We start from the raw sequence: 19,605 nt of genomic DNA on the forward strand, positions 1-19,605 counted from the left end.
ATATATATATATGTATGTATGTATGTATATATATGTATGTATGTATATATATATATGTATGTATGTATATATATATGTGTGTGTGTATATATATATATATATATATATATATATATATATATATATATAAAACATTCTAGAAAATGCAAAATAATCTATCAAGAAATACAGGATGAATGATAGCCTGATGACTGTGGGGTGGGTTGCACAGAGAGGGACCACAAAAGCACATGAGAAACTTTTGGGTTACAGGGAGTGTGTATGTGTGTCAGCACTAACTGGATTGTACACTTTACATATGTTTGTTTTATCCCCTGTCACTTATACCACAGTCAAGCTGTAATCAAGGCTTGATTTCATGAATTGCTCGTGTAGTTTGGGAGGGAAGAACGCCTTTATTCTGTTATTGTTGTTCCCAGGTGGGCAGACCCTGGATGTGCAATAATGACAACAGCTGGCCTTTCTGCAGCACACACTGTATATTGGGCCCTTCAGGTCTATTAGCTCATTTAATCACCCAAATGAGTGAGTTTAACTCATTTACTTCCCTTGACTTTCCCAACTCCGGGCCTTTGCACCTGCTGTGCTCTCTGCCTGGACCTCTTACTCCTGCCTCCCCCACCCCCCATCAGCTCTAGCTTAGCCTGGGCTCTTGCTCTATTGATTAGATGCCTCTCTTCAGGAAAGTCTTCCTGGTCCCTCAGTCTAGGTCAGAATCCCAGGTATGTGAGGTCATGACGCCCCATATTTCACCTTTTCAAACATGATCACAATTGTAACTTCTTTACTCATTTATCAAAGAAGACCAACCCACTGCTCACCTTCTGCTGACATTGCTCTAAGCACTGGGGGTGCAGGTGTGAGACAAGAACAGACAAAATCCCAGTCCTCATGGACATGGCATGCTGGTGGGGGAGTCACCCAGTAACCACACAGCAACAACAGTAATAATATGATAATACGTTAGAGTGAAATAAGGGATGTGTTGGGTGTTTTTATTTATTTCCATTTAAAAATGTTAGAGCAGCAAAAAGGAGGTAAGCTTGTTGGAGCAGACACAGCTTGAGATGAGAGGAGATGGAGTCAGAGAGGCAGGGGCCATAGCCAGAAATCTGGTTTCCCTGTGAGTGATCTGAGGAGCCTCTGGAGGGCTCAGAGCCCCAGTGGGCGTGAGTGATCTGTATTTAGTGAAGGCATCCAAAATGTAGCATTTCTGAAGTTCCTATTTTGGGACATTGATTTCAAGCTTTTAAGAAACAAAACTCAGAAAGAACTTTTGACCCCTCCCCACGCCCCCACATTCCTGCCATAGATTCAGACAGAAAAACTTGCTCAAGAAAGGAATCAGGATGTTCACCTTAGCCTACATTCCTCAGCACCTGTGTAGCTGCTGGGTGGAGGGCAGGGAGCCCAGTGAGGAGGCAAGTGCAGTCATCCAGGTGACAGGTGAGGGTGGTCAGACAAGTGTGGGAGGAAGAGGTCAGTTTCTGTATTTGTTGAAAGTATAGATTCAAGAGAATTTGCTGAAAGACTTGATGTCGGGTGTGGGAGACAGTGAAAGAGATTCAGGAAAATTCTGGAGGAGCATATTGAAGTCAGAAGTTTGGCTGGGATCAAGGATCTTAGGGCATCTTGAAGTGCCTTTCCGCTATTAGTTGTCAAATAAATAATTGGACATCAGCAATCATGTCCAGTTTGTCTCTCTCATCCACTCTCTTGCCTCTAGGGCCCTGCATAGTGATGGGTAGGTACATAGTAGGAGTGCATTACATATTCCAAGAATTGAGAAATGAACAATCAGATCCTATCCTGGACACTCATACACAATATCTCTTAGTGACTGAAAAAAACAGAGATGCCATAAAGTTACCATGATTGCAGGGGCTCTTATGAATCCCTTTGTTTTTTTAAGTCACATCAGGACCTTTCTCCCGCATTCATGCTGTACGCATTTTGGAATTAAATTAAGTTAAACATGAAAGTGCATGGGTAATATTGAAGCCTAGCTGGACACTCGTGGCAAGACTCCTGCCCCCAATTCCTCAACAATAGACATATGACTGGAGTCCTTCATGCAGGCAAGAAGCTCACATACTAGTCAAAATTAGGGACATGTACAAACACAACAAAGGAGCAGCTTAACTATTGAGTAGTGATGGCGGAAACACTAATCTGAGACATGAGTCAGGGTCTCAGGACTCCTAGTTCTTCCTGAACAGCTATGGATGATATGAGTGTGTCAAGTTACTCTCCAGGAATGAAGAAATTTTTTATAGTAGATTCCAATGTATCTTTTAGTTTTTTTTCTAATGAGAAGTCAAAAGAGGACACATTTAGACTGAAAGAGCAATGTTTCAGTGTTTTTATGTTTTGTTTTGTTTTGATAATGACTTAGTTCAATGACTTGGTAACTAGGATTGAGCTTTTAGTTAGACTTTTAAACCTTACTAAGAGTCGTGGCTCTGCTGTGAAGGGAAGCCGAGTGTTTACCCGAGATGTGCCTTTAAGGGTGTTGATATTGATATCGTCATTGGGGAAAACAAGGTTTAAGAAATAAGCCTTGGAACTTCCCACTAAACTGCTCAGAATCTGTTTAGATAGAGGACCACTCCAGGAGGAACATCCCATAACCAATGTTCATGCCCTTTGAATCCTCAAACCACAATCCTCCTTCCCCCTCAACTTCAGAATGACATATAAGATTCCACTACCCAATGCTTCCTTTGTTCTCTATTCTTAAAGCCCCAGAATATTTGTTCATATATCAGACTTTACAGTGTCTCCTGTTAATCTGTCTGTTAATTTTACTTTTCACCCCAATAGAAGAATTCAAAATGTTAGAGGAATATTACCCTTTGTTCCCATAGGTGGATGTTATGATTTCTAGTTTAAGAAAAAATAGAAAACAGAATCAGGCAGGTGTGATAGGAAAGAATGCACTTTCGGCCTGGAGCCTGGAAACTAGTCAGTGAAACAGGTTGCAGGAGTTATCAGAGAAAGATGTTGTCTGCTAAACACAAGATGGATAGATATTTTCTGCTCTTAAGGGAACATAAACGACCCAACCCCAAAATGGGTTGGAGAACTATGGGTTGTCTGCACGAAGGAAGACCTGTAGGCTCCAATAACCACAGACCCCAGCCGGGATGATGCCTGGAGAAATGTCACATTATGAGTACTTATAGCATAACTGACCAATCCTCAAAACCCATGACTCTGAACCCCACGTCATGACTTTTGCCCCTTAAAAGACCCTAAATATAAACCACTGTGAGTTCTGGTCTTTGAGCATCAGCTGCTCCATTTCCCTTCATTGGTGTCTTTATAATATATACTTTCTTTCTTTCACTGCAACCTGATATCAGTTTACTGGCTGTCAAGGCATTAGGAGAACAGATCCCACCTCAGTGTGGACAACAATATGAGTAGACTTACTTGCCTGTACCTCCACTGCTCCTGGGATCAGAACCTTGCCTCAAGCCTCGTCCTGTGAGAACAAAGAGGAAGAAAAGGGGTGAAGGTGGACTCTGAAGGTGAGAGAGGTCTTAGTGAGAGAGGGGAGTGAAAGTGAAGTCTTCTCAAACTACCTTAGCACCTAATACAGGCAAATCACTGACAATACCATCATCACTTCTAGTATCACCCTGCTGAGTAGTTTTTATATGAGTTGAAGATTTTTGTTTCTGTTTTCCCCATCAACTGCCAATTCTCCAATGGGGTGTCCTACAATCCATTTGAGTTCTGATAGTAACTATCTGAGTGGGTGCAGACCCCATAGGTTCAAGGCTCAGATGCCATCACCGATGTGGTGCCCACGTGACTCACATTTTGGCCCGGTTAAGTCCAGGTTTGGAGGTTCCCATGACTCCTCATGCTTTATAATTATCTAAAATCCCCACAAGGTACTCAGGAAAGGACTTTACTTACTGTTTCTGGTTTATTGTAAGTATACAATTCAGGAATAACTAAATGGGAGAGACTGGCAGATGAAGCCATGGGGAGAGGTGTGAAACTTCCATTTTTTCCCTGAGTGCTCAGCCATCCAGAATCAACACAGAGTTTCCTGAATCCCATGTTTAGGGTTTTTATTGGATGTATCCTTATGTTGGCATAATTGATGAAGTAATTGGCCATTGGTTATTATCTCTAGCTCCTCTCTCCTCCCAAAAGGTTAAGGAGTTGGGCTGTGTGAATGAAAAAGGGGCCACATACTCAACCTCATAAGCTCAGAAAAGGACTATGTGGGGGCCTTACAAACTCAGAAACCTGAAGTAACCCGATAGGATGGTCTGAAAATAAAACCTTTTAACTTAAAGTGAGTCATGGTGGGTAGTCATGTGCTAGGTTGCTATCTTTTCTCACAAATGTTAGTCTTTACCTTAACTGAGCCCATCCAGTGACTTTTTACATCTACAATAACACACTTTTGAAAGTATAGGGTGATTTTCTTTTTTCCAAACCCCTCACAATTCCAGAGCAGAGAGCACAAGACCCCTCCATATTATTGTTATCATGCTAATTGTGTACTGCTAACTAACTTATACCAACCGATATAAAAGATGTATGGGTTGATTGGTTTTACTTTTTAACGAGCCCCAGAGATTCTCTCTATGCCTTGTTGTTTTTTTCTTCTACCTCTCCAATCATTATCCACTGGATTTCATGTCACTCCTTTTCCTTCTATAGATTGCAAAGTGTATAGCAGATATTCTACTGTCTAAATATAACCCTGAAAAATCATTCCATGATCCCCAAGGTCATTTCCTTCTTCCTGTAGATCCCTTTTAAAGATGGTAATTGGATTTTATCCAGGTGATACCATCTCAGGAATACGAATATGTGTTAGTTATGATTTCTATGTTATTATCACTAGGTTGAGGCATTCACTTGAAGGAGAGCAACAGTTCAAAAGGTAAATTATGATTGGGGAAAATTAACGCCTATTAGGGAATTCCGTATGAGTTAAAGTGACTGAGGGACAGATTTCACTGTTCAAAACATACAATCCATTTCTAACAATTGGCCTATTCTACTAGTCTTTTTATTGTACCTATAACTCCAGTTCTCTGGATTGGTGTAATATACAAATGATATAATTAAAAGTCAACTAGCTAAATTTTCAGAAGCTTTTAATCTCCCTTCGCCTAAAGCCCTCCTTATGGTTCTTCTCAACCTGGAATCTGCTATTTTGGTAAACACATAGCTTTTCTCTTCATTAAATTGTCACCAGTAACCCCATGTATCTAGATCAGTGGTTCTCAACCTTCCTAATGCCACGACCCTTTAATACAGTCCCTCATGTTGTGCTGACCCCCAACCATAAAATTATTTTTGTTGCTACTGCATAACTATAAATTTGCTACTGTTATGAATCATAATGTAAATATCTGATATGCAGGAAGTATTTTCATTGTTACAAATTGAACATAATTAAAGCATAGTGATTAATCACAAAAACAATGCGTAATTATATATGTGTTTTCTGATGGTATTAGACACCCCCTGTGAAAGGGTCGCCACCCACAAGTTTTGAACCACTGATCTAGATGAAGAGACATATGAACCAACTTTATGAAAAGGAGACATTCTGCATTATTATCAAGAACATTTTAACCAGCTGATAGGGACAGATAAGTTAGTGACATTTATTTACAGGAGTGTTCTCAGCACATGAAGTCTTCAAAGACCATGACTTATTTTGTCAATTAGAAAAGACTTTCATGAAAGACTCCCCAACATTGTTTGAATGGACGGTATCAGGTGCCCAACCACAAATGGACATCTGCCCTGTCTCTCACACTTGCCTTCACCTACAGTGAACAAAGACTTTTTGAGAATGAGAGGTCACTGACATCAGAGATTGTCAGCTATCCCAAGACACCGAGAAGGCCTGTATAACTACAAATTGATTATCTTTACCTGCCTGTGAATATTAGTGACTAGTAATTGGTGCAGGAAATCTATGCACGTTAAAAGGAAATTAGTTGCCCTAACTGGTTTTGCTCAGAGGATAGACCATCGGCCTGCAGACTCAAGGGTCTCAGGTTCGATTCTGGTCAAGGGCATGTACCTCGGTTGTGGGCACATCCCCAGTGGGGAGTGTGTAGGAGGCAGCTGATCGATGTTTCTCTCCCATCGACGTTTCTAACTCTCTATCCCTCTCCCTTCCACTCTGTAAAAAATCAATAAAATATATTTTTTATAAAAGAAAATTAATTAGCAGAGATATTTTAATATTGCTATTTGCCCTTTCTCTAGAACAGAAGTGTGAGAGATGAAAGGAAATTAGTAAAATGTATATGAAAATAATATATAAATTTATTAATAAACAGTAACAAAAGGATATAACAACAACAGAGGCATGATATAAAAATGACAAAAATATGATATGAAAACAACAAAAACATGATATGAAAACAACAAAAACATGATATAAAAACAACAGTGATGCAAACAATGACTGATAAAGTGATTAAACTTATTCTATTATCTCCCTGTACACCACATTAAGAGTGAAAACACTTTCAGAGTGCTTGACTAATTTCCCTTGTGATGAAGTACTTAGGACTTTAACTGTAACATTACATGCTCTTCAAACTTAAGAGAAAGCAACATATAACTGACCATGTGCAAAAACGGGTTCAGGTAGGAATATACTTAGTCTGTCTAGAGTTTGTCCTTGTGATTTATTAATAGTCATGACAAATGCTGGCATCACGGGAAACCGTCGTTGAATCAATTTAAATGGGATGCCAGTGTCAGATGGTGACAAATTAATTCTTGGAATCAGAACAGCCTCTCCCTCTGCAGATCCTGTTTAATACTTCAGCTTCGATAATGTTAGGTTGTAATCTTTTGATAATAAATCTTGTACCATTACAAAGACTCCATTTACTATTGATATTTCTCAATAGCATGATGATTGCACCCACTTTCAATTTTAATTTATAACATGGCATTCCCGAAAGAGTAATAAATACTATTAAGAAATTTGATAGGAAAGTTTTCCTTTTCAGCATCATCTGTGGAATCAATGGAATCATCACTCAAATATGTGTGAAAATCTCCATCGAGTATATCCAAATTTTCTTCATTTAATTTTTGAACATGCTCAAATTTTGGACAAAGAATTGCACGTTTAGATATAGTTTTAATATTATCTATAGCAGTGGTTCTCAACCTTGGCTGCACATTAGAATCACCTGGGAATCTTTTCAAAATTATTATTCCTAGGCCTAATCCTCCAGAAATTGTTTCTTTGCTATAAGGTGGGGCCATAACATCAGAAACAAAGAAACAGAATTAAAACTTTATTGTGGGGAGCCGCTACAGTGTTTTGGACAGGTTCAAGCCTTGGACTGATGAGAGGGCACAGTCCTCTCATTGCCACATGCAAGTCCTAGCTTGGAGGGCAGAGCCCTCCCAGCACAATTATAGCCAACAGCTGTAGTTGTAAGCTTGAACCTATGGTTGGAATATATGGCCCCATGTGCCTGAGTGATATAGGCTTGAAAGAGTTCAGGTGTATGTAGTTGAGTAGTATTGAAACCCAGGAGAATGTTGTAAACATCTTGGTCACACCCTTACTTTGCCTCATAGCATCTGCTATAAAATAAAGGCATGGCTGTGGGCGTGGTCACTGTCTCTCAGAGAAGCAGCATCCCACGGAGACCCGGCTTTCATTCTCTTGTCTGTCTTTTGTAAGCCTTCCAGCCGCCCCTGCTCAGGTTTACCCGTGGCCGTGCTGGTGCTCGGCACACTTTAGAAAGATCTGCCTCCACGCTCCGAGGGTGGGTTCCTGCCTCAAAACCCACCCTTACAGGAAACTGCTCTGGAAAACAGCTTGGGGGGTGGGGCAGGGTGCGCAGCCATTGCCAAGAAAACCCCTGCAGGACTGACTTCCTTCCCTTTGGTCATGGCGGTTCTTCTGGACATGATGAACACCACCCATGATTTTTATATAAGAAGATAATAATAATTACACTTGTTCTTTGGACTTTTCTCAAACATTGTATATATAGCCCAATGTTTAATAATGACTAAAGGTGTATATGATAACTTTTATGTTATTAATAATACAAGTTATTAATAATAACTTTTTTATGTTTTCTCTTTTTGAGACAGGTTAGTAAGAAGCTAAGAAAAATTCTTGGCAAGTGGAATTAAGCAACTGAGACAGACAGCTGAACCAACTGTCGAAGCAATTTACAGCCAGATACAGAAGGCCATCAGGGTGGAGAGCCCCGGATGCCTTGTAATGCGCAAAAGTGGCCCCAGGGAGGCTTTTCCTTCACTGTAATATTAGTGATAATGAGGTTTAGACTGCCTGCCCTGCACTGACCCATTAATAGAGACCATGACCCTTAAACGGGACATCTAGGAAAGCTGATGAAAACTCTATTGAGATCTCTCCTGTGACCTCCACTAAATCCCCACCTTTGGAAAGTAAATAAAATCACTCAAGACAAAGAAGCCAGGGTGTGCCTCCTTCTGGCACCGCCCCCACACCCCCCAAATAATCTGCTTTTTGAGTGAATTTTATTCCTTTAAAACTCTATAAGGTCCCCATGAAACTTGCAACCAGGGGAGCAATGGGCAACAGCAGCTTGTCTTGTACTAATCAATCCCATTTCCATGTTCCCTCCGATTTCAGGTAGACTGAAAGGTTAAATATTCCATTCCCCCACTCCTTTTGATTGAGAATCCAGATGTGAATTAAACTCAGCCTCTGAGATGCACTTGTGTGTAATTTAGAAGCTGGAGAGGACATGGGCTTATTATTTCTGCTACTGTGTTGACTGATTGGTGGCCTCTGGCAGACACAGCTAACTCTTTATCTGTGAGAGGGGGCTTTGTCAGCGTGACTTTGAAACCCAACTTCTAGTGGCAAGTCTTCAACTTCCATTTTTCTAGCCCTTTGAAAATTTTACAAGCACCTAACCCTTTGTGTGAAAGACTTTTCTACACAAATGTTTATGGAAATTTTATCTGAGAGACTGTCGCTCCTTACAAGTTAAACTCCTCGAGCGCAGGGCCCACGTATTTCCTGCTCTCTGTGGTGTTCCCAGTGCCCAGCGCAGACCTGAAACACCACAGATACTCAGTAAACACTCATTTAATGGATGAGGGAAGCCATATAATGGAAGCCAGTAATCCTGTGTGACACTTGCAGTCAGATCATGTTCCTTATCCACAGGAAGACCTTGGTGTCAGCCTGGGAGGAGGCCACAGCCTCTTTTTACACGGGGATGTCCCAGGACCAGGTGTTTACCACACTTACAGTCAGGAAAGGGAGACAGGAACCTCCTCATAGTGAGGGATCAGACCTTTCTGATTTAATCACCAGGAACGTACAGCCCTCCCTACCTGTCATATCTTCAGGGCCTGGAGAGCAGCCCATGTTCTGACTTTTATCACAGATCCCTGACCTGACAGACATGAGGGATTCACCATCCCAGGTAGAGTTCCTACCAAGGCAGGAGTGTGCTCACCCTCACCTCAAGGGAATTAGGGGATGATTCCCCATGCCAAGGTCCCTGGTCTGAATACAGCATCCTATGGCCCCTAAAGACATCTCACCAGCCCACGGTATCCTGGGGAGCAAGGGGAACATCCTCAGCAGGATGAGAAAGGAGAACCCAGGATCTGAGGTTGCTTCCATCTCAGAGGTGCTGAGGGTCCCACGGGGGCATCCCCTCCCCTAACAGAGGGACCCACAGAGTCCCCTGGTTGACACTCCATGTGGAGCTGCTCCAGAATCTGTGCCCTGTGGGGAGGCCTAGAGCAGATGACAGACAGGGACACAGGGGACTGAATGCAACATCCCAATGCTGTGATGGGAAACATGGAGGACATTTTGGGGATCAACCATCCAGGCCAGCACCCTCTCCCAAAAGAACCCTCACCAGGCCTTGGCTTTGAAAACCTGGAACAACACATCCTCCTGAAACAGCAGATCCACCAGAGGTGACAGCTCTCTGAACACTGGATTCATAATACTCTGGAGAAAGCCAATCATCTCACTGGGCCCAGCCTGCCCTGGGATGCAGTCAGGAGGCATGTGACACACAGGGACTGGGCCCCGGATGGCTGGCTCTTAGTCTAGAGGTCAGAGCTCATGTCTGTCCAGGGCTCACAGTGAGCTCCCACATTCTGGAGTCTGGTCAGCATTTCTAGTGCAGTACCTGACATTGCCTGCAGGTCTCCTTTTGCCTTCCAGGGGGCGATATTGAGACGCAAATACAAAACACAGGAAATCCACACTTGAACTGGATTTTGGCTAAGGAGGTGCAGAAGGAGACCTATTTCCATTGTCTGACTAACTGATTTTTCTGGGCCCCTCTGTCAAGCCGGCACTGTCCCACCTGCTTTTTCAGAAACTGTGAATTAAAAAGAGGCTGTGCAAAAAACCTGATAAGCCCAGGGGGCCACATGACAGGCCTGACAAGCTCAGTGACGCACAGTGTGGTCTGATCACAAATGCCTAACTGGGCAGGTGATGGCAGGTAGTCAGGTCACAGGCCCACAGCTTCCTTAGCAAATGTCAGACTTTACCTCAAGTGAGCCCTTTCCCTGTTCTTATGCATCATGGATAACGTACCTTTGACATCACATACCTCCAGCAAATTTTCTTTGCTAGACCTATTGAAGGCAGAGTCTGTGGCGCCAGAATACAAGACCACAGAGCGCTCATGTTGCCTGGTTCCCTGCACAGCCTCTGTACCTGCTGGAAATGTTAATGGTCCTGGACCCTCTAAAGTAAAAATTAATATGTGTTTCTCCATTTTTCTTTTTATTTATTTCTAGGGCTTTCCCTGCTATCCTTTCCATCATTTCCCAATAGATTTCAGGCAACTTTTTTCATCTTCTCCTTTGATTATCATGTAAAAAATAAGCTATAAAACTGCTGTTCCTCTCAGGATTTGAGATCTTGCTTGCAGTCATATGACATCAATTCAGCTGAAATACTCATAACAATCCTCCACAGGTTTGGACATTTCTGACGTTGACAGGGTCTGGGACAGCTACCTTTTCAGGGATCTCTATGTTGCTCCCCAACTCATAACTGGAATCATACATTGGTAAGGTGAGGTGAACTCAAAAAAGTTCCCCAGGCAGAGGACAGAGGCTGCCCGAATAGTCAGGGAGGACATGGAGAAGGTCAACCAGCAAAGAGAGGGAGGGTCTCCTTGAAAACATTCCCCAAGGACCACGGAGCCACCTGAGCTCCCACCACAGTCCTTGCTTTACACCTTACCCTTCACACCTGGCACCCGCATGTCCTTCTGAGACCCGTGGTGATGGGGGTCTCTGCCACTGGAAACAACGGCCATGCTCGTGACAACCTGAGATAGAGGGAGGGTCCCCTCTGCACTCATCACCCAGCTTGACCCCTTCTCAACCTCAGTCACCTCTGTGGCCTTCCTGCCAGGTGGTAATCCCATCTTCCCAGCACATTTGAGAACACGGGGAAGACCTGGTACCTAGCTGTGTTTCTGTGTCACAAACAGAAATAATTCCCAGTTTGGTCCCCTGTGGGGTACTCTGTGTGGTGCTGACAGACCCAAGAACAAGATGCAGCAGGGGCCAATGCTGGAGTGAGAGGGTCACCCTCTCAGGGGACATGTGACCCCATCTGCCTTGCTGTTGCAAATGTGCTCCCTAGGCGAGTAAGATCCACCTCCCCTGAGAGCATCTTATATTCAGAATCTCTGGTCCACTCCACACATGCAGAGTAAGAATCTGCATTTTAACAGGATGTGGAGACCCTCCCTGTGCACAGGAGTGGGGCAGGGCCCCCCTAGCTCACATCATAGGGTCTCTTCCTGGCATCCATATAACTGGGCAGCTGCTGTAGGAGCCTTTCTAAAATGTCACCTGGGCATCCCAATCCTTAGAAAGTTTCACAGGGGATCCAATGCAGAGCCGGGGTGACATCCCTGTGACAATTTTCCTGAGGTGCACCCAGAACTCTTGATCTGAAGGGAAAAGTCAAATGTGCACTGACAGGGAGCTGTGGAGAATGACCAGGAACTGGACGCCCCAGGCCAGTGCTTTCTGGGCACCTGTCTGTGCATGTGTGTTTGTGTTTGTATGTGCGCATGTGTGTGTGTGTTGTCAGAGGCTTCAGTAGTTTCTAGGGAACCAAAATACTGAAAGGGGCAACAGGGTTGGCAAAAAATGAGGGAAGGGGGAGGGAGGGACCGGGGCCCTGACCCAGCCCTGGCCCACATGACCAGGGAGGTTATCTTGCCCCAGCAGGAGGCTCAGCACACAGGGAGGAGGGAAAGCACAAACCACCAGTCTGGACAGAGGTGCCTGGGAGCCTTACTGGACATCGAGCTGTTCTCTCAGAGGGAGGGACGGAGAAGGCAGCAGTCACCATGGAGTCCCCCTCAGCCCCTGCCTTCAGAGGAATTGCCCCTTGGCTGGGACTCCTGCTGGCTGGTAAGGAGGAGACAATTCCTGGGAATGGTAGGGAGGTTGGAGTCAGAGACTTGCCAAGATCTCCTGGGAGGACAGTGCTCTGGGAGGGGAGGACGGGCTTCTCTTTGGACCTGAGTGAAAGGACAGGGGTGCACAGTATGATGAGAGGGGGTCTCAGCAGCAGGATAATCTCATGATGTGGAGGTGGTGAGGGGCAGGAAAACCTCAATTGCTGTTGATTTCCTAAGTTATTCATCACTGAGTATTGAATTTTGACAACTGACCACAGACATAACAATTTATTTCAGGTGATACCAGAAACATTTTAACCCGGGGTGCTAAACATTGTCCCCACCACCAGCTACAAATATGAGAAAATACAACATGGGCTGTGGTCAAGCCTGGAAACACTCATTCATGCACCCACAGGTGTTTGCAGCCTATTGCACGCACTGGGGGCACATGATCACAACACCCTATGCCCATATGCAGCTCACATTATATTGGAAAAAAGAAATGAGAAGAGTTCTACATGTGACATCAGGTACCCACAAGTGCCCTGAAGGGCACAGGGTGGGGACAGGTAAGAGAGGGAAGATAGAGGGTCTTTAGAGGATGTGGTCAGGGAAGGTCTTCCAAGAAGGCCCATGAGTGTCAACAGGGTTCTGAGGGCAGTGAGGAGGATAGACACACAGACAGTTGGGAAAGAGAATTCAAAACAAAAAGCATAGGTTCCGAGGTGCTGAAGCCATGGTGGCCATGTTGCTGACCTTGACCAAGGAGATGCACACACGAACTCACATGCAGACCAAGGCTGAGAGATGAAGAGAAATGCCTCATCTCCCATCCCAATACACCGATGAAATACTGACCAATTTCTCTCTTCCCTTCTAGTCTTCCTCTTAACCTACTGGATCCCGCCCACCACTGCGCAATTTTCAATTGTCTCGATTAATGCTGCTGAAGGGCAGGATGTGATTCTATATACCCGCAATAGGCCTCCCAGTTGTGCAGGCTTTATTTGGTACAGGGGAGAAAAGAGGGACTACTCTCATTTTATTGCATCTGTTGCATGGCGTGTGAGACGATATAGAACAGGGCCCGAATACAGTGGTCGAGAGACAGCAAATCTTGAAGGATCCCTGATCATAAGAAAAGTCACTCTGAAGGACACAGGAACCTACACCGTAATAGCCGTCCTTCAAAATTCACTACGAGAAATAGGATTTGGACGGCTCAATGTATACCGTGAGTGATTGCTCTCAGACCTCTAGGTGTCGGGTGGGGTGAATTCTACTTCACAAACAAGACTGCCAGCTTTGGACTTTCCTCCATCCCCCTCTGAATCATGTCCCAAGCTGAGTTTGGGCATTTAATGTAGGACACACACAGTGGAGACAAAATTCCCAAGGTCAAGGTTCCCTTCCCAGATTCCAGCCCTACAGACATTCACCACAGAGAGAAGGACCCGTTTGATACGAGTGAGTCAGCAGAGGGAGACCCATCTCAGTCCAGGTCCCTGGTCCCCTCTCCCTGACAATGACCCTGAGGTAGACCTTGCAGGGCTCCCTGAGGGGCTCCCTGAGTTCATCACAGAGAAGCCAGCTTGGGCAGCCCCTCTCCAGGCCCCTGTCACAATGTCCTGACTCCAGGGACCTGGGGAGCCTGTGTCAGGTTGGGTATTGCCTCCATGGAAGGGCTGAGTGAGACCAATTGTTTCCCATGTGCCAGAGTCACAAGGATCCTGAGCTGGTCACCAGTTGGGGCTCAACCCTAAGAGCCACGACTGGGAAGAGATGGAGACTGGTCATTCACCTGAGACTGTGAGCGGAGATCACAACTGGACAAGCTCCTCAGATTATTAGCTGACTGTTCTGGGGGACTTAGGAGAGTCCAAACCAAGGTCAGCATCCCAGGGGAAGAGCAGGAGAAAAGATGCTCCTGGCAGCTGCTCATCCACCAGGGATCAGCCCAGGGGATTCTCTCTTGGAGTCCATCAATAACAGATGCCTCGAATTTGAGCAGGTATCCATGCTCAAAGTTTATGTCAGATACTGTGAATATTTTATGATTAATACATTGACAGCCTGGCAGTCAAATATTCATTTTACTTCATTGACGTGAAACCGAGGCACAGGGAGATACAGTCCCTAACAGAGTCACGCAGACTATGAATAGCTGATCTGTATCACCTGAGGTATGTGCAGCCATAGCCCCATCTTTACCTCCACTCTGAGGGCATTATTAGGTATCTATGGATCCCTAGCCTAAACATTAGTTCAGATCCTTCCTTCTTAGGAGTCAGCAGCTCAGAGGGATAGATTTGGTCTGGGGAGTGATGGCAAATTTAGAATAAATTAATTTTTACTGTGGAACCAAATTACCCTCAGAACAATCAGAGTCAGGGCTGAGATCTTTGAGGAAGGAGTATGGCCCCAGGTCTCAAGCCCACACTCAATCATTCTCACCCTCTATTTCTTAACAGGGCCAGTGAGTGTGCCCAAACTCCTAGCCAGCAACACCACAGTCACAGAGAATGAGGATGCTGTGGTCATGACCTGCTACACAGATGAGAGCGCCACCAACTGGTTATTCAATGCTAAGATTCTGTGGTTCAAGGAGAGGATGAAGCTATCCGAGGACCACAGAACCCTCACCATAGACCCTGTCAGGAGAGAGGATGCTGGGAACTACCAGTGTAAAGTCTCCAACCCCGTCAGCTCTGCTGAAAGTGCGCCTGTAGAGTTAGATGTCAAGTACTAGTGATCCTCCTCCCTTCCCCTATGTTCTTAAACTAAAAAAAAAATAAAATAAAAAAATGCACCTATTAGATTTCTTGTGGTGGTGGAAATTGCTTAGAAGACTTGCTTTGATTCAATAAATACTAAAAAACGTGAGTTGGCATTGTCATTATTGTTGGCGTAAGGTAACATTCCACATTGGACCCCATTTCTGGTTGGTCCCATTTGCACCATCTCCACAATGGAGGGGACACCGTGTGCTTCACAGGAGGGGCAGTCATTGTGTGATGACTGGCAGGAGTAAGAGATAAGCTCACAGGAACATGAGCTCTTTCCCATTTCCAGGGAGACCAGTGGAGGGTTCCTGGACACTTGTGTTAATGGGAATAGACAAGAGAAAACCTATGTGAGATGCAACAGTGACTTTGTCTCCCTGTTCTCCTTCTCCCAAATAATTACTAATGCCTTCTGGAGTATTCTTATGTTTATAGCAATAGACTTATTTTCATAAATTCAGTAGCACCGTGTCCTCTTTGTTGATAGACTAGAATTGGAAACGTTGGTAATGTAACCAAGAATTAGCAAATGTCCTAGTTCAAACTGATTCCCACAGAATTATAAACTACCTCACATTCTATGGAGCTAATTGTGACCTGATGAAGACTCAGAATCTGTTTGAGAGGAGGGCATCACCCAAAGCTAGAGAGACTTCGGGTGAAGTGTGAGAGTGAGGCCCCCTAACCTCAAGGGGCTGTTAAATCTCCCATCTCAGGTTTCATAGAAAAGCCTGCATCACAGCAAAGAGTGAGGTGAATGTCAGTCCTCTGCACTAAGGTCACTAAGCAGAAACCAGCTATGTTGGAGGATGGAGAACACTCTTCTTCCTTGAAGATGACATTTGATCAAAGGGAAGGTGACTGTAGAGAGAAAAGTCCCCTTGTAAAACTCCAGAAGCACAGCCTTCTGGGAGATCAGATGCCATCTCTGTTCAGTCTCTCAACTAATTTGCATCTATTTATAAATGGCTGGGAACTTGCACTTCTTTATAAATTGCAGGAACTGATGGCGATGCAAACTGTGTGTTGGCTGAGAGGATTCAGTTCTGTTTCCCTCCGCTGTGCAGAATGCAGTTGTGTTATGAAACAAAGGTCTCATTATTCCCTCAGAGTCTCTAACCTTTCTTCATGACTATAGGCCTCTTACCTCGATTATGTCTTAGAGCATTTCCTTTAGAAATGTAACTGCAATATGTAATTGCAGATACTTTCTCTACTTTTGAAATTTACGTAAGTCTCCTTAAATGCTTCTTGCCGCCCAGCTGGAGTGGCTCAGTGTTTGAGCATCAAGGCAAGAAGCAGGAGATCATGGTTCATTTCCCAGTCAGGGCACATGCCTGGGTTTCAGGCTTGAAATCTTGTAGGGGTGTGCAGGAAGCAGCCAAGGAAGTTTAAACACTTCTTACATTGGCAGCCAAAAATTCCTACACATTTTACGTACCCTAATCTCTTCAGGGAAATTCTAGCTACTAAGCAAGATTTTGTCTTTATGGTGACCTGCCCTTACCTTGCATCTATCCAGAGGCCTGTCAGAGTTTCTTCATCATCACAAAAGACACTCTTATCAACCCTTATCAGTCAGAAAATTCAACTATTTTTTGTTGCTCAGTTCTAAGAACCAGGAAATAACACCAAATATCTTTGTATGATATCACATAGGGAAACTGAAGATTTTTGAGGTGGGATCACTTTCCTAGAGTCCCACAGCCTGCATGTAGGCTCAGACATGCCACGTATTGGCACATGGCATTTATGTTCCACCCCTTTCCATGTTCCCTCCTATATCAGGTAGACTGAAAGGTTAAATATTCCATTCCCCCACTCCTTGTGATTGAGAATCCAGATGTGAATTAAACTCAGCCTCTGAGATGCACTTGTGTGTAAATTGGAAGCTGGAAAGGAGATGGGCCTATTATTTCTGCTACTGTGTTGACTGATGTGTGGCCTCTGGCAGACACAGCTAATTCTTTACCTGTGGGAGGGGCTGTGCCAGCATGACCTTGAAACCCAACTTCCAGTGGTAACTCCTTAACTTCCATTTCTCTAGCCCAGTGGTTCTCAAACTTCCTAATGTACTGACCCTTAATACAGATTTTCATGTCGTGGTGACCCCCAACCATAAAATTATTTTCGTTGCTACTTCATAACTGTAATTTTGCTAGTGTTATGAATCATAATGCAAATATCTGATATGCAGGATGTATTTTCATTGTTACAAATTGAACATAATTTAACCATAGTGATTAATCCCAAAAATAATTTGTAATTACATAATTGTTTTCCAATGATCTTAGGCAACCCCTATAAAAGGGTCATTTGACCCTCAAAAGGGTCACGACCCACAGGTTGAGAACCACTGCTCTAGCCTTTTCATAATTTTACAAGCACCTAATTCTTTGTCTGAAAGACTTTTCTACACAAATATTTATGGAACGTTTATCTGAGAACTTGTCTCTCCTTAGAAGTTAAACTCCTCAAGTGCAGGGCCCACCTAGTTTCTGCTCTCTGTGGTGTTCCCAGGGCCCAGCCCTGACCAGAAACACCACAGATACTCAAGAAGCATTCATTAAATGGATGAGGGAAGTAATATAATGGAAGCTGGTCACCTTGTTTGACACTTGCAGTCAGATCATGTTCTTTATCTACACAAAGGCCTTGGTGTCAGCCTGGGAGGAGGCCACAGCCCCTTGCCCCTTTTTACACGGGGATGTCCCAGGACCAGGTGTTTACCCCACTTACAGTCAGGAAAGGGGGACAGGAACCTCCTAACAGTGAGGGATCAGACCTCTCTGATTTCATTGCTAGGAAATCACAGCCCTCCCCACCTCTCATCTCTTCGGGGACTGGAAAGCAGCCCATGTTCTTCCTTATATCACAGATCCCTGACCTGGCAGACATTCTGGATTCTCCATCCCAGGTAGAGTTTCTACCAAGCTGGAGAGTACTCATCCTCACCTCAGGAAATTAGGGGATGACTTCCCATCCCCAAGTTCCCCAGTATGAATACAGCTGCCTGTGGCCCCTAAAGACATCTCACCAGCCCACGGTGTCCTCGAGAACAAGGGGAACATCCTCAGCAGGATGGGAAAGGAGAACCCAGGATCTGGGGTAGCTTCCATCTCAGAGGTGCTGAGGGTACCTTGGGGCCTCCCCTCCCCTAACAGAAGGACCCACAGAGTCCCCTGCTTACACTCCATGTAGAGCTGCTCCAGAACCTGGGCCCTGTGGGGAGGCCTAGAGCAGATGACAGACAGGGACACAGGGGAATGGATGTAACATCCAAACGCTGTGATGGGAAACACGGAGGGCATTTTGGGGATCAACCATGCAGGCCAGCACCATCTCCCAAAAGAACCCTCACCAGGACCTGGCTTTGAAAACCTGGAACAGTACATCCTCCTGAAACAGCAGATCCACCAGAGGTGACAGCTCTCTGAACACTGGACTCATAATACTCTGGAGAAAGCCAGTCCTCTCACTGGACCCAGCCTGCCCTGGGGTGCAGTCAGGAGGCATGAGACACACAGGGACTGGTTCCCGGATGGCTGGCTCTTAGTCTAAAGGTCAGAGCTCACCTTTGTCCAGGGCTCACAGTGAGCTCCCACCTTCTGGAGTCTGGTCAGCATTTCTAGTGCAGTACCTGACATTGCTTGCAGGTATTCTTTTGCCTTCCAGGGGGTGATATTGAGACGCAAATACAAAACACAGGAAATCCACACTTGAACTGGATTTTGGCTAAGGAGGTGCAGAAGGAGACCTATTTCCATTCTCTGACTAACAGATTTTTCTGGGCCCCTCTGTCATGCCTACGCTGTCCCACCTGCTCTTTCAGAAACTGTGAATGAAAAAGAGGCTGTGCAAGAAACCTGATAAGCCCAGGGGGCCACATGACAGGCCTGACAAACTCAGTGACGCACAGTGCGGTCGGATCACAAATGCCTAACTGGGCAGGTGAGGGCAGGTAGTCAGGTCACAGGCCCACAGCTTCCTTAGCAAATGTCAGACTTTACCTCAAGTGAGCCCTTTCCCTGTTCTTATGCATCATGGATAACATACCTTTGACATCACATACCTCCAGCAAATTTTCTTTGGTAGACCCATTGAAGGCAGAGCCTGTGGAGCCAGAATACAAGACCACAGAGCACTCATATTGCCTGGTTCCCTGCACAGCCTCTGTACCTGCTGGAAGTGTTAATGGTCCTGGACCCTCCAAAGTAAAAATAATATGTGTTTCTTTATTTTTCTTTTTATTTATTGCTAGAGGTCTCCCTCCTTTCCTTTTCCACACTTTCCAATAGATTTCTTGTAACTTTTTTCATCTTCTCCTTTGATTATAATGTGTAAAACAAGCTACAAAACTGCTGTTCCTCTCAGGATCTGAG

The 19,605-nt window shown here is 44.6% G+C and overlaps 1 long non-coding RNA gene across 1 annotated transcript in view; it reads right to left on the reverse strand.

Moving 5' to 3' along the window:
- Positions 1-19,605, reverse strand: part of LOC139000013 (uncharacterized) — a 39,404-nt gene that overhangs the window by 7,651 nt on the left and 12,148 nt on the right. The window contains exon 2 of the long non-coding RNA XR_011469506.1: positions 3,436-3,487. This is a non-coding gene — a long non-coding RNA (uncharacterized lncRNA). The remainder of the gene's footprint in view (positions 1-3,435; positions 3,488-19,605) is intronic.

The sequence above is a fragment of the Myotis yumanensis genome, unplaced genomic scaffold (genome assembly GCF_028538775.1).
Source record: "Myotis yumanensis isolate MYYU_CA2020_CCGP unplaced genomic scaffold, mMyoYum1.0.hap1 SCAF_23, whole genome shotgun sequence".
Classification (NCBI taxonomy): domain Eukaryota; kingdom Metazoa; phylum Chordata; class Mammalia; order Chiroptera; family Vespertilionidae; genus Myotis; species Myotis yumanensis.